The sequence below is a fragment of the Pseudopodoces humilis genome, chromosome 2, assembly GCF_049639895.1.
Source record: "Pseudopodoces humilis isolate 2021_Gansu_Grassland_sample_001 chromosome 2, ASM4963989v1, whole genome shotgun sequence".
NCBI lineage: Eukaryota > Metazoa > Chordata > Aves > Passeriformes > Paridae > Pseudopodoces > Pseudopodoces humilis.
The window spans coordinates 103,156,281-103,177,875 of NC_142201.1; positions in this window are offsets into that span (position 1 = coordinate 103,156,281).

Genomic DNA, 21,595 nt, shown 5'->3' on the forward strand with positions numbered 1-21,595 from the left:
AAAATCAACTTATTCAAATTAATTCAAATTGCCAGCCACTGTGTTTTTAACCACTGCTGTGCATTGCCAGGCATCTCCTGGATTTTCAAAGTCATTATATTGCTTATAATCATATAAACAACAGAGAAGTAAGGGACAAATGCCTTCTTGTGATGCTTCCAGGTTTCAGGCATGCATTTTTTCTTCTCTTGGTGTTGTTTCACAGCTCTCACTTTCAGCTGGACTAAGAGGATGGCTGCACAGAGTCGCATTTCAAATATTCCACCATGAGAATTCCATCATGTTTTTCCCCAGCAGCCAGAGATAGCTGGTCAAGGATGTCATTTCACACACATTCACACACACAGGCACACATTGCTGACTCAGGAGAAGCTTTAACTGAAGTGACAACTGCGGGGGTAGAGTGGAGGGGGAAGCTGCAGTTGGTTTAAACCAGGGGGAAAGGAATTTAAAATCAAAAAGTTGGAAGCCCATTCAGCTTCAAGCCATTGTTTCACACACTCTCACAAAAGATGGTTAGATGGAAACACAGCAGGTGTAAAAAAAAGAAATAAATCTGCCCTTAATGGCTGTGTTGGAAACCAGCTTTTGTTTGTGGTATGTTTAGTATAGCTCTTGTGCTGGTTCATGGTAAGGGTATTTCCCTCTAAGGTAACATGACAGATATTGATAAGTTTGTTTTAAGTTCTACATAATTAAAGCAGTAAATAGAATACTGACATGTCTGTGACCTGAAACACCATTTAATAGGTAAGTATGTGTGGGACTGTGCTATGAAAAACACGCATAGGATAAGCCAGGGGTCAGCAAGGTCCTCAGCTCTCAGTGAAATTACCTGTTTACTCTAAATCATACATCAGCACTAAAATTGCAGAAAAAAGCACCCCTCCTCCCTCCAGTACTGAGACAGATGGAATAGACCTCCAGATGGAGCCTTTTCAGTTTTTCTGGATGGAACTGATATCTCCAGAAATTAAAAGCTGTATCTAATATTGTTTTTTTCCTCTTGTAGTAAGTATGCTAATTGGATAAAGCAAGCGCAGAGTTGCAAACCCATTGCTACAAGATATACTGTTTAATAGCCACTGTAGCCATGAAGATGATTCTGTTTGTGTTAGAAAAAAGAAGCCAAGGAGAAAGGTCATTATATTGTGTCTGCAGCTTTCTCTCCTAATATGTGATTCTCATTTCTCAGTAAAGGGAAAATCAATACTCCTCTAAGTTGCCTTGGATTCAGAAAAGATAGAGCTTTTACCCACTGTGTGGTAGTGATTTAGAATGATCATGATGTATATTATGCAATGCTGGTTTTTACAAAGCTCTGAACTTCATTTTGATTTTTTTAATTGTGCCATTGAATCTTGTCTAAAATTGCAAGATAGAAACACTTTAAGTGCCATGATATTTTAGTAGAAATTTAGTTCTCTCCATTATGAGCTGCCTCTTAACACCATACTGTTCTCCTCAGCTTTGATTTGGGTGAGAGACTTTTCTCTCAAAGCTGGAAGATTAAAGGCAGCCATGGCACCCAGGAATTGTGACAATAAGAAAAGAAGTACATATCAAGTTCATACATTATGAGGGTTTACATACCAAGAGGCGATGTTTGTAGCAGAGACACACAAGTGATTTGCTTCCTTTTTTTTTTTTTTTTTATAGTTATAAGATCATATTCTCAACTATTTAGGCTGGAAAGACTCAGAAAAAAAAAAAGCAAGGCATTACTGGAAATGATAAGGAAATATAACCAAGTTTTATGTTCACTATAGTGTATTAAGAAATGTTATATTCTAGAAAAACTCAGCAAACTGTGAAACAGCTGGACACAAAGGAACAAAGAGAAGGAACAATGGAGACAGGTACTGTACAATAGGACCTCTTACTGGCAGATGTGAAGGAGCAGCTAGGATCAGTGTAAGAAAAATGCTGGAGCCAGCACCTGGAGGTACAATCACTCTCTGAGTGAGGACATGGCACATTCCAGCTGTAGTTGCCAGCAAGAGTTAACAAGAGGAAGCTAAGGATGTTTCTCACAAGAAGAAACCTCTTGCAAAAAAATTCCTTAGGCTTAAAGAGATCAGTGTCATCCCTGGCATCACAAATGTTCAGTGTTCAGCACTAAACCCACAAGCCCCAAGTCTTTGGCATATGGTTTCCATCTAGACAAACATACTGGAACATGTATGCAAACCTCCCTCTGAGCATGTGTTGGAGAACTTTGATGCTCTGTGCACCCAAGGAGAAGCTAACTCCATTCTGGAGGGCCCTTTCTTCCTGCAGCTGCTGGGCCAAGCCATGACAGGGGCTGGACAAGGCCCTGCATGAAATCTATTATTCACCACTTAGGGGGGAGTTCAGATCTGGATCCAAATTCTGGTCCTGACTCATCAGCCCACAACAACAGGATTTCCTTAAGCCTCAGAATCCAGGTTATGAATTGCCTCTTCCCATACATCCTGTATTTTTTTTTCTCTCTTTTTAATTTTTTGTTAATATAGAAAACAGAATTTTAAGTAGATTTATGTTGAAAAAAAAGAAAACAGAAAACCCAAAAAATTGCCATTGCCACCTGCTCCTTTCCCCTCACCATCACTCAGTGAAGACACCATCTGGGAACGACTAGCAACCAGAGCAGGGAGTGAGCAGTCCATATGTTAAAATTTAAAATTTGACAGCCCTATTCTGGCCTTTCCATCACCCACTATTTTTCTGTTTCACAGTTTCAGTACGATAACTAGTCTCTTCAACATTTGCAAGGACTAAACCATTTTCTTTCATTGTGGATAGATCTTTATTTTAGGTTAAATCTTTCATTTAAGCTGAAATCCATCAAATTCTCTCCACTCTCAGACTCCTTCCGAAAATTTAATGTACAACAGGATGAGATATTTAATTATCAAAACCTGTGGCAATTACTGTACAGCCCGTGTATTAAATTATTAGACTAGAAAGATGAGAAAAAACCCACAATTCTCTCTTCTTTTGCATTAGTTTGTAAATGTGACAGACCTCTGGGTACTGTTAATATTTTTTCTCAAAGCTATCAAGAAATCTACATAACCTTTTTTTCCTCTTCTCATTTCAAACCCCAAATCCCATCTTGTGGATTTGCCTTATCATTCACATATATGCAAAGTGTAGTGAGACTCTTAAGGAAAAGCAAGGTAAGATTTTTAAAAAAGAAAAATGTATTCATATCACTATAAAAATAGGCAAGAAAAATCCAAAGGAAGATGCGGTACCTGAAATGATGCTTACTATCCTCAGTCCAAAGTTTTTACAGACTAAGTCCTCTTATAATAATGAAACTTGTAGATTGTACCTCTTTAAAGTTTTTTGGTGTACATTCATGTGGGGGACGTTATAATCTAGGCTCAAGCAGATGGAGGAAAAATGACTCGTGAAAAAGGCCAGACACAAACTTTTATATGTACAAAACAAAGCCAGACTGAAGCATTCCACTGAATATCAGCAGATCTAGTACATTTATCTTTTGAATGGATATGTTTGTTTAAAGAGCACAAAAAGATTCTGTAAGAGCGTTTATGAACATCTGAAAGAAGTTTAGAAATTGCAAGACTTGACTATTACATACTGAATCAAACCAGCACCCAATAAGACTTTTTGAAAGTGAAACTGTATTAAGCATTTACTTTAAAATAAAACCTGCAACTACACCTGATAAAAACATTTGAATGCTTTTGTACTCCACTCATAACCCTTTCAAGGTTGTTTGGTGCCAAGCCAAATATTATTAATTCAACTCAGGAAGTATTCTGCCTAGGCAGACAGCACAGTGGGGATCTCAAAGATTTGCATGAATTCAAGGAAATGTGAGGAGAGAAAGATGAGGCTCATCAGAATACCTGTTGGAGAAATGCAGTTCACATTCTTTAAAGGTCCTGAGTACTTCCTGGCCATTGTTGCTTAAACATTCAGTTTGTCAGTAGATTGCTAAATTTTAAACTACCATGCAGATTCAAGAGTTTATTGAAAAAGTATTTGGTTAAAATAAGCATTATTTGGAGTCAAAATCTAAGTGGGTAAGGATCAGATCCTGCCATCTGGCTGAAGGTAAAAATCAGCAACCTCTGCCAGAGTTTTACTTTGAGATGTCCCTACTGAAAGGGCAGCATTAGGCAGGAATTAGCACCATGCAAACAGTTATTTGTTTTAGCCACAGAGTTCTGAGATTTACAGCAGAAGAACTGAAGAGTTGTTTTAGTGAGAACCTATCCTGTAAAAGGAACATATTTTATACCTTCTCCCTCCTCCCCTTGTATTTTGGAACCCTACTGGTGTGGCTGCCAGCTGTGACTGTCAATTATTTGGCTCCCTCACTGAAGGGCTGGATCACATCCAAAGCTTCTTATTTACAGGGCTGAAACAAAATCCAGGTCCCTTTTGTTTGTATACAGGTGCTCAATTAGGAGAGATCCTATAGGGAAACAATTTTTCATTTGAACCATAAAAGACATTGATACTCTTTAATCTGAAACTTCAGCAAAACATGAGGAGCTGCTTCATGTCAGGAGGAAAAGTAGTAGTGGAGTCAAGAGTTTCACCAATTCAGTTCACCTTCCTCAATAATTACTTATTAAGCCCAGATAAACACAAGGAAAGGCAATGTTTAATCTGACTTTCAAGTCTTTCAGTCAGAAGTGGATCCCAGAAGCTTTGTTCCTGTTGCAGTTTTGCTTTCTGATAGCTTTGTTTACTGACACCTCTGAACCCCTGTGAAAGAAACCTCTCCCAGGCACTTCTGACTCTGCTCTTAGCAGGAACTTGCCCTGTTAGGGAGTGAGACCCCAGGACTTACTGGATGTACCCCCAGCTAAAGGTGGGGAGTTGTGTTTCCTCCCCCAGCCATGGGAACCAATGAAACAGCAACCTTGGATATTTAGGCTCCTCTACAGGCTGTTTTAAGGAGCTTTATTGAAGCAGCAAATGGGCCTTAAGGAGGAATTCAGAGCCCTTCCCTGGGGATGGTCATCACAATTGCAAACTACTGGTCCAAGGACTGGTAATGGAAAGGTTTTCCACAGTTTTGTCAAAGCCAAAGCATTCAGTAAAGCCTTCCTTTAACCAGTTCTAAAATTTTATTTAGGTTGTAATTTTCATTGAGATGTGTTTTTTATCCTTCCTTTTTTATTCTTTCTTTCCATGTGACGTGAAATCTGGAAAAAAAAGCGCAACTTATTTTTTGAAATTGTCTTTTTTCTTGCATCATGTCACTGCAATATAACATGTATTTTGACTTTGTATCATATTTTAATGTTAAATAGAGCTGCAGAAGTTTGAATATTATTCTGGTGTGCTGTGGCATTAAAACAGCTACTGTTACTAGCAAGAAACAGTTAAGCATTTATTATATGTTTATGTTTGAAGTTCCTCTTGTCACATTAAAACTTTGACAGCCATCCTCTGAAATAAACAGTGCTTACTAGAAAAAAAAAATCTTAGATATTTCTCTGAATATTTTTTCATAGAAAGACAACTCAAGGTCAACAAGAAGATATCAACAGCAGAGAAAAACATATTTTACCATAGCATAAAAGCTGAATAACAGCCCAGTACAATCTTATGGGTGCTATCATGTGTTATCATGGAGGTATATAACAATATAAGAATTTAAAACAAACATTAAAGAACTTATCATGAGAATTCAGAAATTGAAAAATGGTGAAGGATTGTTGTTTTTTCAGTCTTTAGCAGCTTATCCTTGGCCAGCCTGGGCATCTACAGGCCATGGCCTGGCACAGTTCCCATGTGATGGGCAACCACTGCAGCAATCCATCACTGTTTGGGACCACTAAGTGTTAAAGAGACCAGCAGCAGCTTTAAGGGCTCTACAGAGAGTATATAATTTTTTAAATCCCTGATTAGTCTGTTGATACAAACAGGAATATTTTCTCTTGCATTTTTCTTTCTTGGAACTGAAGATATGAAAACTCAATGGGTAGGATACCTCCATTCTGGGAGGTGTGGTGCTCTTCTAGGCTCTATGGGCTTTGCCTATGTCTGCAAGTAAAATAATTCATCAACCAGCTTCTGAATGTGTGAAAAACTTTCTACTGCCTTCCTCTCTCTGTAGTATTTAGCAGTGCTCAACTACAGATTCAGCTTAAGGGTCTCTGCAACAGTCTCCCTCCTATTAAAAATCTCCCTTGAATTCTTACAGATGTTTTAAAGGTACTTATGTTTCTCTTCAGAAACAAAATTTTGCAGAAAAGATTTATTATATCTCCAACACAGATAAAGGTGCTAAAGGTGTTACACTGGTGCCATAAGGAATGATTTGATTAAAGGAAAGGAGATACCTCCAGTACAAAAATGAATTCTCAGGCATTTGCGATAAAGCTATTTCAAACTGCTTTGGTCTGAAACTGAGCATAAAAATTAATGGCTCAGCCAAGCATTGTAAATTCCTTACAACACTTCAGTAGTACTTAGGCTGGCACAAGTGCTAGCTCTATGCACATAGATGAATTAGCTTCTCTTTTTCAGTGAAAGTCAATACAAATGGGCCCTCGTCTATGGAATAGGTGACCTCTTTTTTGCAGAGCTTGGAAAGTGTTTCCTAACAATATTGGGAAAAGGGGAAGCAAGTACTGGTCTACATCTGAGATACCTTGGTATGACCTCAAAAGTGGTCATAGTTTTGGCTTCATTTAGGGGTACAGTCAATGCAGAGGTGTAATGGGAATGATGTTGCAACTCTGGCACCCAGGGGATGATCCTCTTGCTGCCACACATTCTTGCTTCACTTACAGGGCTGAGGTGAGAGAGTGGTAAAATCAAAGCTTGAATATGACCCTTGGATACGTATAAATATCCAGATATATGCACCTTCATCGTTCCTAGGGGAGCATTCTTGGTGGCTTAGGACAGCAGGAAGGTTTAAGATGAGTCCTCCTGATAACCTTGCATATATATTTTGATGACCAGTAACAGCCATTAAAGAGACACACTTGGTTTATTTTTAAAAATGACTATGTATTTGATATTCCAGTTACCTGGTATCTCCCTCCTGGAACATGCAGGAACCAGGCTTGATGCGCTCAGGAAAGGCAGAGCATGGCCAAAGCAGATCTGAAACACCTGGGGCAGAACTAGAACTAGAACTCCTTGGGAGCGCAGCTCATCACCTCTTACCTTTCCAAACTCCCCAAAGTCCTTCCAGCAATAAGTTTATTAAAAAATTTATTGGAGAATGGACATGGAATCTATGCGTAGCTGTCACACCTCCTGGAAAGAATATTTTCTTGCACGTGCTCCTTGCAAGGCTGCTTCTGATGGCTCTGAAATTTTCAGGAACATTTCCACTGCCTTCAGAGGCCAGAACTTTGCTCTCTGTAAAGACACTGCAGGAAATACAGTTAGGTGTGGAGGCTTATAAGAGACAGAAGAAAAACTGCTGCTGAGAGGGACTTTTATTCACAGAGTAAGGGCTGGCACCTGCTGGGTACAGAATTGGAGTTTTTAATGGTCCAGAAAACTTTCCATCAACTTAACATCCTTGTTGTTCCAAAGCTATGGTTGCAAACCATATAGAAACATGAATATAGAAATAAATGTTCTTATATTTCTTTTCCAGGTCAGTAAACTCATGAGTTTTTCTTGGTTGATGCTAAGAATTTTTGGGGGTCTTTTGCATGTTCATCAACATATATCCACAAAATCAGCGTGACTGACTGGTCTAGAATATAACATTAATCCTTCATTGTGACTCAGGAAACACATGTGATTAAAGCCTTTTTTTTGTATTCACCTATTTCCTCATCAACCAAAACCAGTTCTGCCAGACAGCTTGTTTATCTCATTACTGGAAGAGCTAATCTATGATTGAACCATCATTTTGCTTATATCCTACTCACCAAATCTTAACACAAGACAATACATTCTACAAAGAGGTTTTATATTCTTTTGTTAAATATGATCTTATACTCTACAGATAATAGTATTTATGAAATCCAATGCAGTTAAGACGATTAAAAAGCTGGAGTTTCTGAAACATTAACAATAATTGCTACTTTCTTGCTTTGTAGGTGCAGCAATAAAATTCAGCCAAAATTACTTTTTTTTTTAGTTTTTCAAGTAATTTTTTCAGAAACAAATCTTGGTCTTTACAATGTAAAGTCTCCACTGGTTGTGAGGGTAATTAGAGTCATGCATGAGGACTATCTGTAAAAGACAGTACTCCAGATATTCCAAGGCAGCAAGGAAGAGCACAGGCTGCTCCTGCTCATGCTGAAAATTTCAGAAGTCATGCTGCCTCACCCTAGGCAGTGTTTTTTGCCTAAGCCAAATTAAACAATTTACTGCAAAGCACCACTTATAAAAGGATATGGGCAGGTGATGCTTTTTTCCACCCCATGCTGGATTTCCACTCGATTCCAAGTGTTGCAGGACAAACACAATGGCTGTATGGAGGGGGTGGAGGCTCCTGCTCTCTTTCTTTTTGTCCAGTATGTATTCTGGATTATCAGAGAACTCCACATGGAAGCTTATTTTTCACACTAGAAATAGGTGACTTCTCCTCCACACCTGAATTTTAGAGATCTTGTAAGGCAGTATATAGTGGTTTTCCTCATTTTCTCACTCTGTGTCATTGAAGGGACTAGCAAATGATCCCATTTTCTTTCTTGGTACTGGCAACAGGAAAAAACCTGGCAAATATTGGGCATCTGTAAGTATCAGGTGCTTAAAGACGATTGATTTCAATAATACCATGATAATTTAGACCAGTTGAAAAGCAAGGAGAAAATAAAAACTCTGGAGCTATAATGCACTCACATGGGCAAAAAATATGCAAATATTTCTGTTGATTCCCTACTGGACTTCCTGACTAAATAAGTCTTTATTAATCCCTAAAAACCATGAAAAAGTCATCAGAGAAAAAAAAAAAGCCAATACTTTCAGGCAGTTGCCAACAGTAAACACCAGAATAATTCATTCCTAGCTCAATCCCTAAACCATTTGTTGTACCAGACAGAGATAAAGAAGGACTAAGCAATATGAGGATCTCCAGGATAAATCAGGGATTACTGGATGTTGGATGCTGCTGTGGGATCTCTGCTACCTGCAGAGGAGGTGTCACATGCGTTACCTTGATGCAGATCAATCAGCTCTCATGAATATAATAACCTTGTCCACCCAGCAACTGCTCCATTTCACAAACTTCTTTCAGACACTGTCTTATATTTCCCCTTCTCTTTATTTCACACCATATGTCTGGGGGATTTTTTTGTTGTTCCTTCCTCAAAAACTTGTGGTTAGGTATGGATACAGCTCTATTGCTATAGGTATTCTCATATTTTATCTACCATGCTAAGCATTATACATTTCTCCCTGGATTTTATTGCTTTATCCTTTTCCCTCTGATTTGATGCATATCTTCAAAGATTTATGTGCTTCTCCAAGTGAGAACTGGAGCTTTGCATTGTTAGATGGTCTATTGGCCAGCCTGGTTTGTGACATGAATTTTCATATGGCTTTTGAGTACCTGAGTCAGTATTTCCCCCATCTTTTTACCTTGTAAGTGCAGGCCAACAGTTTTGGTTCATGCACACTTAAATCCTATCCTCAAACCACTTCCCCACTTTACCACTTTCACAACATAATTGTCTTATTCCCAGTACCTTATAACTCAGTCTAAGAATTTCCAGGAACTTCCCTTAAGCAACTTTCTATATTTTGCAGTCCTAACTGAGTAGAGCCACGCTGTTGACACAGCACCCCAGGCTCCATGCAGAGAGCTGTACTTTGCTGTTGGTCAGTGCTTTTTGTGGTTATGGTGCTTCACCCAAGACAGTGGTTCATGTACAGTATCAAGTACAAACAAAAGTGGAAATCTCCAGTGACACCCTGGATCCTACACCACAAAACTTCTCTGGAAATTTAGTCTTGATCAATAAAATGTTACAGGGCACAGCATCAAGCTGCTACTATCCCTTCATCTGCTAATTAAAGATCAGCATTTAGGACTGTTATTGACATAGATAATTTCTACCAAGAGGAGACTTTGGGGGTTTCTTTACCGAATCAGACCTCACAAAGATATTAGAATTTCATCCTTTGTAACTCTATTAGAAAAAAGCAATCTGGTTTGTCAGGCAAGATCTGTTCTTCATACACTCACGTCATTTATCGCTCTTGGCATTACTTCCCTGGATTTAGTTATTTTTCTCTCAATATTTGTTCCATTATTTTAAAGAGTAACACAATTATAGTTCTAGGCTTTGATCCTGATATGAGCTCTTCAGAAGCTTTACAAGTATCAAAATTCAGTTAATTTCATGCCCTTTTTCACTTAGGGCCCTGTCCAACTAACGTGGAAGTCACTGAATATTTTACTCATTGAATAAATTAAATTTAGGTAAGACATAAAGGAACCTCTTTCATTGATACCTAAATCAGCTGCACTCTTTGACTTTTAAGTGTTTTACCCTGAGACCTACTAAAGACTCACCCTTCATGTATTTCCATCAGTCTTCTTCCCCCTGAACTCTTTCAGCCAGTGTTTCTTATCCTAGTCTCCTTGGTCTGGTCTCTCTGGATCTTCTTGCAAGACCACCTCTCCCTCTCCCTCTCCCTCTCCCTCTCCCTCTCCCTCTCCCTCTCCCTCTCCCTCCTCTCCCTCTCCCTCTCCTCTCCCTCTTCCTCTCCCTCTCCCTCTCCCTCTCCCTCTCCCTCTCCCTCTCCCTCTCCCTCTCCCTCTCCCTCTCCTGTAGCTTTTCTTCCATCATCCCTGGCTGTGTGATCCCTCGTTTGCAGAGCTGCTTTTTCCATGCATTCCTCTTCCCAGAAGTCCTGAGCAGCAGGAGCCATGGTTTTATGAAGGACCAAATTGTAGCTGGGTTGGTGTTACTGAGATCTCTTTGGCTTAGGAAATTGGGTTGAAATTCCCCGTTGAGCACTTCAAACAACTTCCACACACTTTTCTACTCTTGTCAACCCAAGAGAAACCAGGAAGTGAGAGACATGTGAAAAGGGGGAAAGAAAAGAGGGGGAAAAGTTTTAGGCATTATAAATGCTTACATTTTGCTTAAGGAAGGGGTAAAGGGTCAGCTTGGTTCTTGTTTTGTGTGATATGATTTATGTATCACTGTTGACAACAACAGAGGCCAACTCCACATTATGGATTAACAGCTTGGCAGTGAAGGACAGAGTCATTTATTTACTTTTCATTACAGAGTTCATGGGGTTTGGACTCTCATATAGGACATGCTGGGAGATTTCTCTGTATTTTCCTAACTTTTACTCCTAAGCAGACCTTGGATGAGAGGACAGGTTTGATTTGTGGACATTTGATATTCCCTTCTGTATTAGGTATTGTATTACTTGGCACTTGGGACATCTGATTTAAAGAAGAAAAACAAAATAATAAAACAAATGCAGAAAATATTTCACTATATGAAAATTAGAATTAAACAATAAAAGCACAGATTTCTTTTGCCACTTCTGGATGTAAGGACTTTTTGAAAAAAACCAACCAGCCCAAACCACTCAACTACAACCTTACATATCAAGTCTTTAACTCAGGCAATTGCTTATGGCTGAATCACATGAAACTATAAAACAGTTCATAAAGGTGGATCCTCACCAAGAGCTGCTTTAGCTAGGTTCACTAGAAAGTAGAGTTTTAAAATTGAAACTTGCTTTTTCATGTGATATTTTGACCTTTCAGTTTCTTGGAACTGCTTGTTCATAATTTTCCTCTTTCCCAGCAAATGCCACAGGAATTTCACCATTTTCTGGCTAACCTGGGAGCCATTGTATGTGCTGTATTCATTTAGATGTCAGATGTGGCAGCAGCATTCAAAACTGAAGTCAAGACAACAAGATGAAAGTGTGTTGATTGTCTTTGTACGTTTCCTTCTACTTCAGTAGAGATTTGAATTTGTGTTTGGGGAAAGCTGGATTCTTTTTTTCTTTTTTTTCTAATTTTAGAAATTATGTTTGTTTATGAACATTTGAAAATGACATCTTTGGATTTCTAGGGGATATCTTGGCAGAAGAAAGGACTATAAATCTTCACACACACATTTCTGCAATCCAGAGAGAAACTGTAAGACCACCAAAACCTGGCAAAAGAAAGTGAAATAAAAGTGACTGTTCCCTTTTTCCTGCAACTTACATTATTCAGAATATTAAATAAAAAATCTGACAGATGGAAATATTTAGATTGGCACTCAGAGAGAAGATGCAGTATTATCAAAATGGATTCTACTCTACTTTGTAGTCTCCAATGCCTTCATTAAAAAAGCACAAGGCAGAGTTATTCTAATGGAGAACATTTTATTTGCATTTATATGGGAGAGTGGAAACCAAAGTTTAAAACCACAAATTACTTTATATGTAACATTCTAGCTTTGGGGTTTAAAGTGTCCAGATCTGAAGAAATATCAGATATTTTGAACCAAACTTATTTTTCAGAAGAAAGGAGAGGTTAAAATACAAACAGATTTGCTCTACTCTCTAAAATACCACAAAATCAAAAATTGATATTGAGGAGTGTAGGATTGGGTGATCTAGCTAAATAACCAAATAGATTAAAAAAAAAAAAAAAAGGAAATACTTTTTGCTTAAATTAGAGGTTCCTAGATTTGTCTTCCAGACTCACTTCAAAATAGAATTTAATTACTGATGATTTATATGTAGCTGGGTAAAAAATAAGGTCATTCATTTTGGAAATTAATCCTACCAAATCTGAATCATAGTCTTACCTTTAGTCAACACCTTAATAGGAGATTAACTGGCATAATTAGTACCTCCAGAAATCTGATTTTATTTGAGAGAAGAATCATGCTTAAAGGTCATATTTAAGTAAATACAAAGAAGTCAGAGAGGATGCCACATGGAGAACACAAGGACAAGTTGCAGTGGGACAGGTTTCATCTTGAAATAGGAAAGAAATGTTTTTACAGTAAGAACTCGCTGGGACAACCTCCTCAGTGATGTGTCTGAGTCCCTGCCCCTGGTGGTGTTCAAAATGTGACTGGACAGGGTGCTGGACATTCTCCTGTAGGCTCCCTTTCCCATGAAAGGTTGGACCAGAGGAACTTTCAAGGTGCCCTCTTCCCTGGGCAGCTATATGATTGTATGGATACGAGAGAGGTTGTGGGTGTCCCATCCCTGGAAGTGTTTGAGACCAGGTTGGATAGGGCTCTGAATAGCTGGTCTAATGGAAGGTGTCCTTCCCAAGGCAGGGAGGTTGGAATGAGATGATCTTTAATGTCCTTTACAACACAAAACATTCAATGATTCCATGATACTGTGATTCTGATCCATGCTGCTGCACTGTGGATGTTTGAGAGTGAGATGAACTCTATATATGCTTATTCTTTTCAAGGTGATGAATGAAGAAGCACACAGCATTTTGAAATGACAAATGTTGAGGAACATTAGAGAGAAGATTGAGTTCTGTTTTTCTTAGTTCTTTACCATTTACAAAATGTACCACTGCTTTTCAAGCAGCCTCATTTGAAAACATTTGAAAGGAGAAATTCTAGTAGGCAGTGTTTCCAAAGGTCCTGCCCTCAGTCATGTGTGGCATTAGAAAACATCAGTCATGCTGAAGGCTTCATCTCCCAGAACAGTACTTCTGGTACTTGCCATTCCTAGGCTGTCACAGACATTTCCTCTCTAGCAGAATTCATCTGCAGCAGAGCCAGTATCTAAGAGGCTTATTAATAAAAGATTATACCTCCACTGTATTCTATTTGGTTTCATATAAATAATTTAGGCACAAAGGAATTCCCTGGTCCTTTTTGCAGACTTGAAAAAAAAATAAAGTGCAATGCCGAAGAGGATTGCGGCAAATCAATCTGTTCTTACATTCTCTTACTAAAGACACATGAGTAGTTACAGAAAAAGAGTGAAAAAGATTGCCAGAACAATAAAATGTGAGGTACAATGTGAAAAGAAACATAGAAGATGACAAAAGCCTATCACAGAGTAAGAAAACTAGTGAAAATGATTTTATTGATATAATGCTGGTCAGAAGGTTTCTGTGTTTTATGAAACATTTCAAAATATTCTCTTCTTCATACTATATTTCAAAATAAAATTAAATCAATTTCATTGAAAGAATGCCCCAAAACACAGAAATAATTTAGCAGCTTGGCTGACCAGGGCTCTCACCTGAGGCTGTAAATCTTCCCCATAGTGATAACCCAGAGCAGGGCTTTGACCTCATCCAGGTTCGTGACCTCATCCAGGGGTGATTTGATCAGTCAGGTGTTCTGCTGCAGATTCCTCCTCTTCTTGGCTATGAACTTGAAAAGTGAATGAAACCCATCGAACCCTTTTTGCACAAAGGTCTAGAACCAAATCCCATTGCTGTAATTTTAACAGCTGCAAATGAGCTACTCTGATTTGCACCAGCCAAAGAATAGAGTCAGAGAAGAAACCTCATAGATTACAAGTGACAGCTGCTTATTTCTTCTCTTTGCTTATCTTCTTTCTGTCACCTTAACGATCATCTAAATTAAACCTTCAAGCAACTCAATTTCCCATTTCTTAGCTCTTCTCTCTCTCTCTCATTGCTCCTCAGCCTAAAGAATCATTCTACAAAACTGCTGGGTTGGTCTACACTAACGCTTTTAAAATAGGTTTCTGAAGGTCTGTCTCAAACATAATCAATCCTATCCCCATAGACAAACACCACTTTTATCAGTGGTCTCAGCTTGCATGCCTCCAAAGCAAGGGCAACACTTACCCTGGCACAATCACATCTGATGAGGTTTCAAATTTGATGCACCATGAAGGTGCATCTGATGATTTTGATTAGGTGGAAATTTGCAGAGGCAGGCAGGAGAAGCAGGTATATCCTACATCAGGAGTAAAGCTAGAGCCACTTCCAGCCTTTTATGGGGAGTCAAAGTCATATTCCATGGAAGCAACAGAAAACTTCTTCATGTTCAAATCCTGCATCTAGGAAAAAGTCCATGAAGAGGTAACATCATGCTGTCACACTAACTCCTTTCCACAGTTGAGGGACTAAAAACCTAATGGGAGCAAAAGTGAGCCTTTATGCCACTCAAAACAAGTGTTTCACAATCTTTTTTGACTCAAGTAGTTGTAATTTTAATTTATTCTGTTTATAATTAGAGAGGAACAGCAACAAAAACCCCAAATTAAATATAGTTTTTTTAACTTTAATATTAAAACCAATACACAGATACAAGTCAACTTTTTTTATAAGTTCATTACAAAGTGCTGACTGTCCTACAAAGCAGAACCTTTTGAACTGTTATTTTGTTCCAACATCCACAGTCTGAGTGACCTTTTTCCTGTTTTAAAACAAACACAACTTTCAATTTGGCTTTTCAAAAGCAGAATTGATTCCTGTGCATAGGTTTCCAGAGCCATAAGTGCCAAAACACTTAATCAAACATATAAATTCATCATGAGATTAAAAATTCAATATTGTTGTCCCATTATTTTATATAAAATATTGAATGTATAAAAGTATTGCCATTACTTTTTAATAAGAATAAAAAAGATCAAGATATTGAACACAGTTAAGGAAGCTTAAAAAGAGGGCTTTGCTCACTGACCCACTACAAAGTAGATCAGTCAGCATTTGCCTGCCAAATAATGCCACTATAACAGTGGTTTGAGAAGTTGGTGTACAACATTCCCGGCATTTCTGATAGTGTCGCTGCTTTATAAGGTTACAAATGTTCTAAAACACATTCAAAAGTTTCTAAAGGGCAATATTTCTGTTCATAGGAAATTTAATGTGCCCAAGAGCACCTTGTCTGTCCCTTCTTCATCCACCTGTATGACAATCCCTTTTCTGTCTTCAAGTCTTACCTGTAGATTTTTTTCCTCTGTCTCTCGTAGCTGTCTGCCTCTGGGTTCACTTCTCCATTAGGGAATTATAATTGAAATAAGAATATATATGAATTCTCTTCTGGAAAAAAAAAATAGTTATCAAAATCTTTATAAAGCCTCAGGCACTATAGAAAAGCCAGAATGCAAGGCCAGTCAATGCCTCAGGCTTATGGCAAAGGGCAGCATAATTCTTAGGCTGGGGGAGCATATGAAAATAGAGATGTGTGGTATTGAAGCTTCAGAGCAAAGGAATTACTAGGATCCTGAGGACTGAAGTAAGAACAGAAAGTCCCCCCATGTTGAAGGAAGAGTTAGAAGTTACTTTTGTGGCCTGAAATCTTGGGTGAGCTTCTCACAGTGAGAGATGCCATTTCAAACAAATACAGCAGGTCAGATGCTTGTGCCAGGATGAGTTTATGGTGCAATGAGAGATTGCAGTGACCTTTGTCGTTAAAGAGCATCTTCATCTTTCCAGGAGAAAGTGGTGACATAAAATGTCTGGCCAGCCCATTCTTACAGTCCCCAGGAAATGAAGTGGCTCAGTGATTTAGCTCTGGACATTTATCTCCCACTCTTTTATCAGCGCATTTGAAATAAGGTTCAAGTCTATATTCCTTGTGAACTTGATAAAAAGGCTGCAACATTGTTATTTGTGTTGTTATATAGCCCCAGGTAGGTGGTTGAATGGAGAACTTCATAATTTTTTCATATAAAAACCATAGCTATAAAAGAAAAATCAGTGGATTCACAAAATTGTTAAGGTTGGAAAACACCTCTGAGGTCACCAAGTCCAAGCATCAACCCAGCACCATCACTGTACTCACCATTAAACCATGTTGTTAGCACCTCACCTCCACATCTTTTAAACCCCTCTGGGGGTGGTGACTCCACCACTTCCCTGGGCAGCCTATGCCTGTGCTTGACACACCTTTCTGGGAAGAAGTTTTTGCTGTGCAATCTATACCTTCCCTGGTGCAATTAATAACTTTTCCTCTTGCCTGGTCCCTGGTTACCTGGGAGAATGGACCAACCCCCACCTGGCTCCACCTTCATCCCAGGGAGCTGTAGAGAGTGAAAATGTTCCCCATGAGCCTCGTCTTCTCCAGGCTGAGCCCCCTCAGCTGCCTCTGCTGCTCCACATCAGAGCTGTTCTGCACACCCTTCCCCAGTTCCTTTGCCCTTCTCTGAACATAGAAAATATCTTCAAATAAAATTTAAAAGAAATATAATTTCAAATCTATTCAGATTTTCAAGGGTACTGTGTACCTGCTATGATTGAGGGAGTTTGATTATGATAATAATCAAAGCACACCTTTTTGGAAACATCATTCTTTGATAGGTCTGCTCTCAAGAATATTGATCTTTGCCTTGTTAATTAAGAGAAAACTTCTCGTTTTAAATTTGGATAAGACTCATCATGATTAAACTGTCTTCAGCTATTTCTTAGGTTCAAACACTAACCTGAAATATAATTTGCAATAATATTTGATGAAACAGGAAAAAAAATCCTGACCCTTCTTGATACCAGCAATTATGCTTCAGTTGAGAAATGAAGGAAAAAAAAATTCCTCAGGACTAATTAAATAAAACACTTAACATTGGAAAACTGTATTTTTTTAACCTGTTTTTCAGACCCTTTGAAGTCCTTGTTTCCATGTATGCCAGAAAGGAAATCACAAAAGACTTGGAGGGTGTTATTATGCCAGGCTTCCTCCTGTAATCACTACAGACAGGAGTGTCCTCCAAGGGCTAAATGAGAATATCAGTCCTAGGATCTCTGCATCATCCCTGGAGGAGATTCCTCACTCCACTGGCAGTAGAGGGTAAAGGAGAAGACTGGCCTTTCTAGGCAAAGCTAGGCTTTGAGAATACCCATCTTGAGCATCCCTGGCACTTCTCTCTTCCCAGGAGCACTCTCAAGTTTTGAGAAAGGTTAACATTCCTGGGATGAAACAGATATCAAAAATAACTTCCATCAGATTAGGAAATCAAGGGTCCTAAAGGTGCTCTTTTAGCAACTCAGAAAACTTCCTGGGAAATTACCCAGGAAACTATAAAATTTATTTTTCTGAAGTGCTGAAATCTGGAGTAAGGACTCTTCCTTTCCCTTTCCATTCCCTTATTAATTTGAAGTATTCCAAATAATGAGTTCATATGCTAATATCAGATTATTATGCAAAGGCCAACCCCTACATTTCTTGAGAGTTTCTTTCCTGCTAATACTGCTTTCAAGTTTCTCTTTCTGGATTTGAAAAGGATGAAAGGGTGCCCTAATTTGAAAGTAGAAACATGAGAGATAGAAAGAGAAAAACAAGAGGTGGTTGGACAGAAAAAATGAGAAAAAAGGAGAAGAAGAAAGTAGACCTGAACCTAAATCTTTCATTTGTTAGTGTATTTTAGTCTTTTAAATGTTCTGGTCTAAGGGACTCCAACAGAAAGGCATGAACATATCATGCAAAAGAGTATCAAATGAGTTGTCTTCCTCAGGTTCTGGAAAGTTGCCACTGCAATTTTCTATTGGTCCTAGAATAGCGTCTCTTACAGAAACCAAAACAATTCTCAAGTCTAACAGGGGGAAACCCCATGTAAATCTAACCCCATGTAATTTCATAAAGCAGTGCAAAGCAGAATGGTAGCATGGAGAAGGTTTCTAGGAATGCAATGAAGCAGAACAAGTACTAATCTAATTCCATCGGTATACTCTTTGAATGAGAGACGCACCAAAAAATCATCATCAGAATAGTTTTCTGCCCTTAGTACAGCAGATGAAATTTGGCATTGATCTGTCAACACAGGAGATCTACTTTTGAGGTGCTTTTAAAAGGAAAAGAAAATTTAAGTAATGGTTTTGAAGAGATACTGACTTTTATTTTCCTGTGTCCTTGTTTAGTAGAAAGACATTTCTCTCTTCAGCAAATTTTCTCCAAGACTCTTACAAAGCCGAAAAAAGATAGATATAATTTGTGAAAATACTGCTTATAACTATGGCCTGTCTAGAGGAATGCAGGTATATGCATAAATCTGTAAAGCTTCCATGGGCATATTAAAGCATGATTTACTCTGTCAGTGCTGTCCTGAGCACAAGATAGACTAGTAAAAATCTGTATAAATGTGTCATTTTCTCTCCAAATATATGTACTGCATATTTCACATACATTTATAAATTTGGAGAAATATATTTATGCACTTCATGAAGATCAAGGGAATTTCAATAGTGTGCACAGGCAGGACAAAATAAGTTTAGTATTTATGAAATATGGTTCCAATATATCCCAAAGTAAATGAACATAAATTAACCATATTAAGAACAATTTAAAAAAATGTTACATATTGCTTTATTTATGTACCATAACACTTTTGGATATTTTCCAAACATTTATCAGAAAAATTGCTTCAACACTCTATAAAAGGCTTCTATACATTTTCATAAGTGTTCCATGCCTTCCAATAATCCTCTCCCAAATAAAGAAGAACATATGCTTATGAAAATATCTTCCACATTTCCTCTTGATATATCCAATACACATATCAATATTATTTTTTGCCACACATTACTTTACCATATATCACATTTTCATACATATACTTCAAACGTAATCAAAATATTTCAGAACATATTGCTTGTACCATAGGAAATACAGGAAAATCTGCCATCAGTGGTCACCCAAGAGACCAAGAGAAAAAATAAATCACTGCTTAACAGAGGTGGTCTTTTACTGCAGTCAGAGCAGCAGAGAGCATTCAGTACTTGTGGGAATATTTTGGCTGGGTTTCCTTAAGACAAGAAATGGCTTAAACAGGGTGGTCCCATGAATAACTCCCTGTCTCGCTTACTTGATGATAAACTCAAATAATAACATAATAAGCCTTACCCGTATGTAACATGAGTCCATGTGTGCTAGGCTGACCATAAAGGTGCACAGACCAAGTCTGAAAGGCAGAATGATTGCCCTTCAGGATGATATTTTCACTTTCTCTTTTTTTTTAAAGTATCAAAAAGAACATAATTTCGAACAAAATTACAAGGGTGGTGTAAAAAGTTTTTTTTTTGTTAACAACTGCATTATTGCTGCTTTTTTTCAAAATAAGCCAAAGGTTCTTTAGTTGTTCTATGTTTCATTATCTAGCTTTTATCAATAACTGATAAGAAAAAAAAAGAAGTAAGAAAGAAACAACCCTCAAATCTTTTAAAGGTCTCAGATTTATTTAACATAACCTTTACTTCTCCACCAACAGTCACACGTATTTATGACGCTGCAACATTTATATCACCCATTTCTGAGTTAACTATCATCACCTTTTCACCCTTGGTAGCATTCAGGAAGGAGTCTGGAGTTTCCACTGAGGAAGTCCTGGCAAAGTTGGACAGCAGATAAAGAACACAACAGTGAATGTACATCGACACAGGGAGTGAGCGGGGAGGAGACAGAGGAGCAAGAACACACACAGCTTTCAGGGGAAAAAATAAGTATTGGAATCTCATGAAGAAGCTAAAGAGAAAAATGTATTATAATGATTATAATATAATATAAGTGCTGCCTTCACTCTCCTGGATGTGAGAAGTGTGCGGGCAGAGCTGAGGCATGGTCACACCTTGAGGTGATGCCAAGGTCCAGCGAGACCAACTCTGCAGGCACAGGTGAAAGCAAGGCCTCAGAAATTTCACAGCTAATTGTGAGATGGCACAGGGGCTTTTCTTATGCTGTTTCACTTTTCAATTTATAAACCCTGGAGCTTTCAGAATAAACCTTTGAGCATAATAAAATATCTCCTGCTAGAGCAGGTTGCTCTTAGCAACCACAAATCCCCCGCACACTCTTTTCTGATGCTGCCAACTACTTGCACTGTTTGCCACAGCCTGGCCCAGCAAATCATCATTAAAAAGCAACAAAGCCTATGAGTCCACCTTCTTGTGACTTGGTTTGCAGTCTGAGGGGCTTGTCTGCTCTTGGTTTCCTCTCAACTCATGCGTTTCCAGGCTATGAGTGATCAGGAACACCTGCTCATTCCCTTTCCTGCAGATGCACATGCACAGATTTTTGGCTGACCAAGGCTGTCTGCAGTGCTGTCAAACACAGACAGACCCATTGCTATCAAGCCTTTGTTGCTCCTAGACTAAAGATTTGCAGTTTGTTCAATGTCCTGATGATGGGGCTTTTTTTTCCTATGAGCACCTAGACCTTAAGACATTTTATTCCTATGGACACTCCAAGGAAACAAAAACTTCAGAAAATCCTTTTAAGCAGTCTGCAAGGAATGACAGTCACTCTCTAGAAGGTTTTGAATAGGTCTTTTAAGCATCATTTGCTGCAGTTTCATTGTTTCATGTGAAAGAAGCCAGGACAGGTGAGAGTGGGACAGTCTGACTTTCCCAGTGCCTTGCTGAGCATGAGCATTGTCCCTGCGGGCCACTTGATGTGGTAGAATGGGAATTTGTCTGTCCCTAACCCAGCTCACACCCATGCATATTCTTGGGTCTGCTTGACTGTGCAAACACAAGACCTGCAGAAACTCTCAGGACAGGAAGGACGAGTGACACAGGCTAACTGCTTTCAGCAAGAGCTGCTACGCAGGGCAGTCTAAACTGATCATGAAACACAACCTGAAATATGTCTGAAACCACTTTTGGGAAAAGAAAAGGGAGTAAGAAAACTGTACTAATGTTCAGAAAGATGTTACATTTCAGCACTGGATATGGCCAAAGGACATAGGACATTGGGCAGTTTTACTAGTCTAATGTCAAGATTATCCC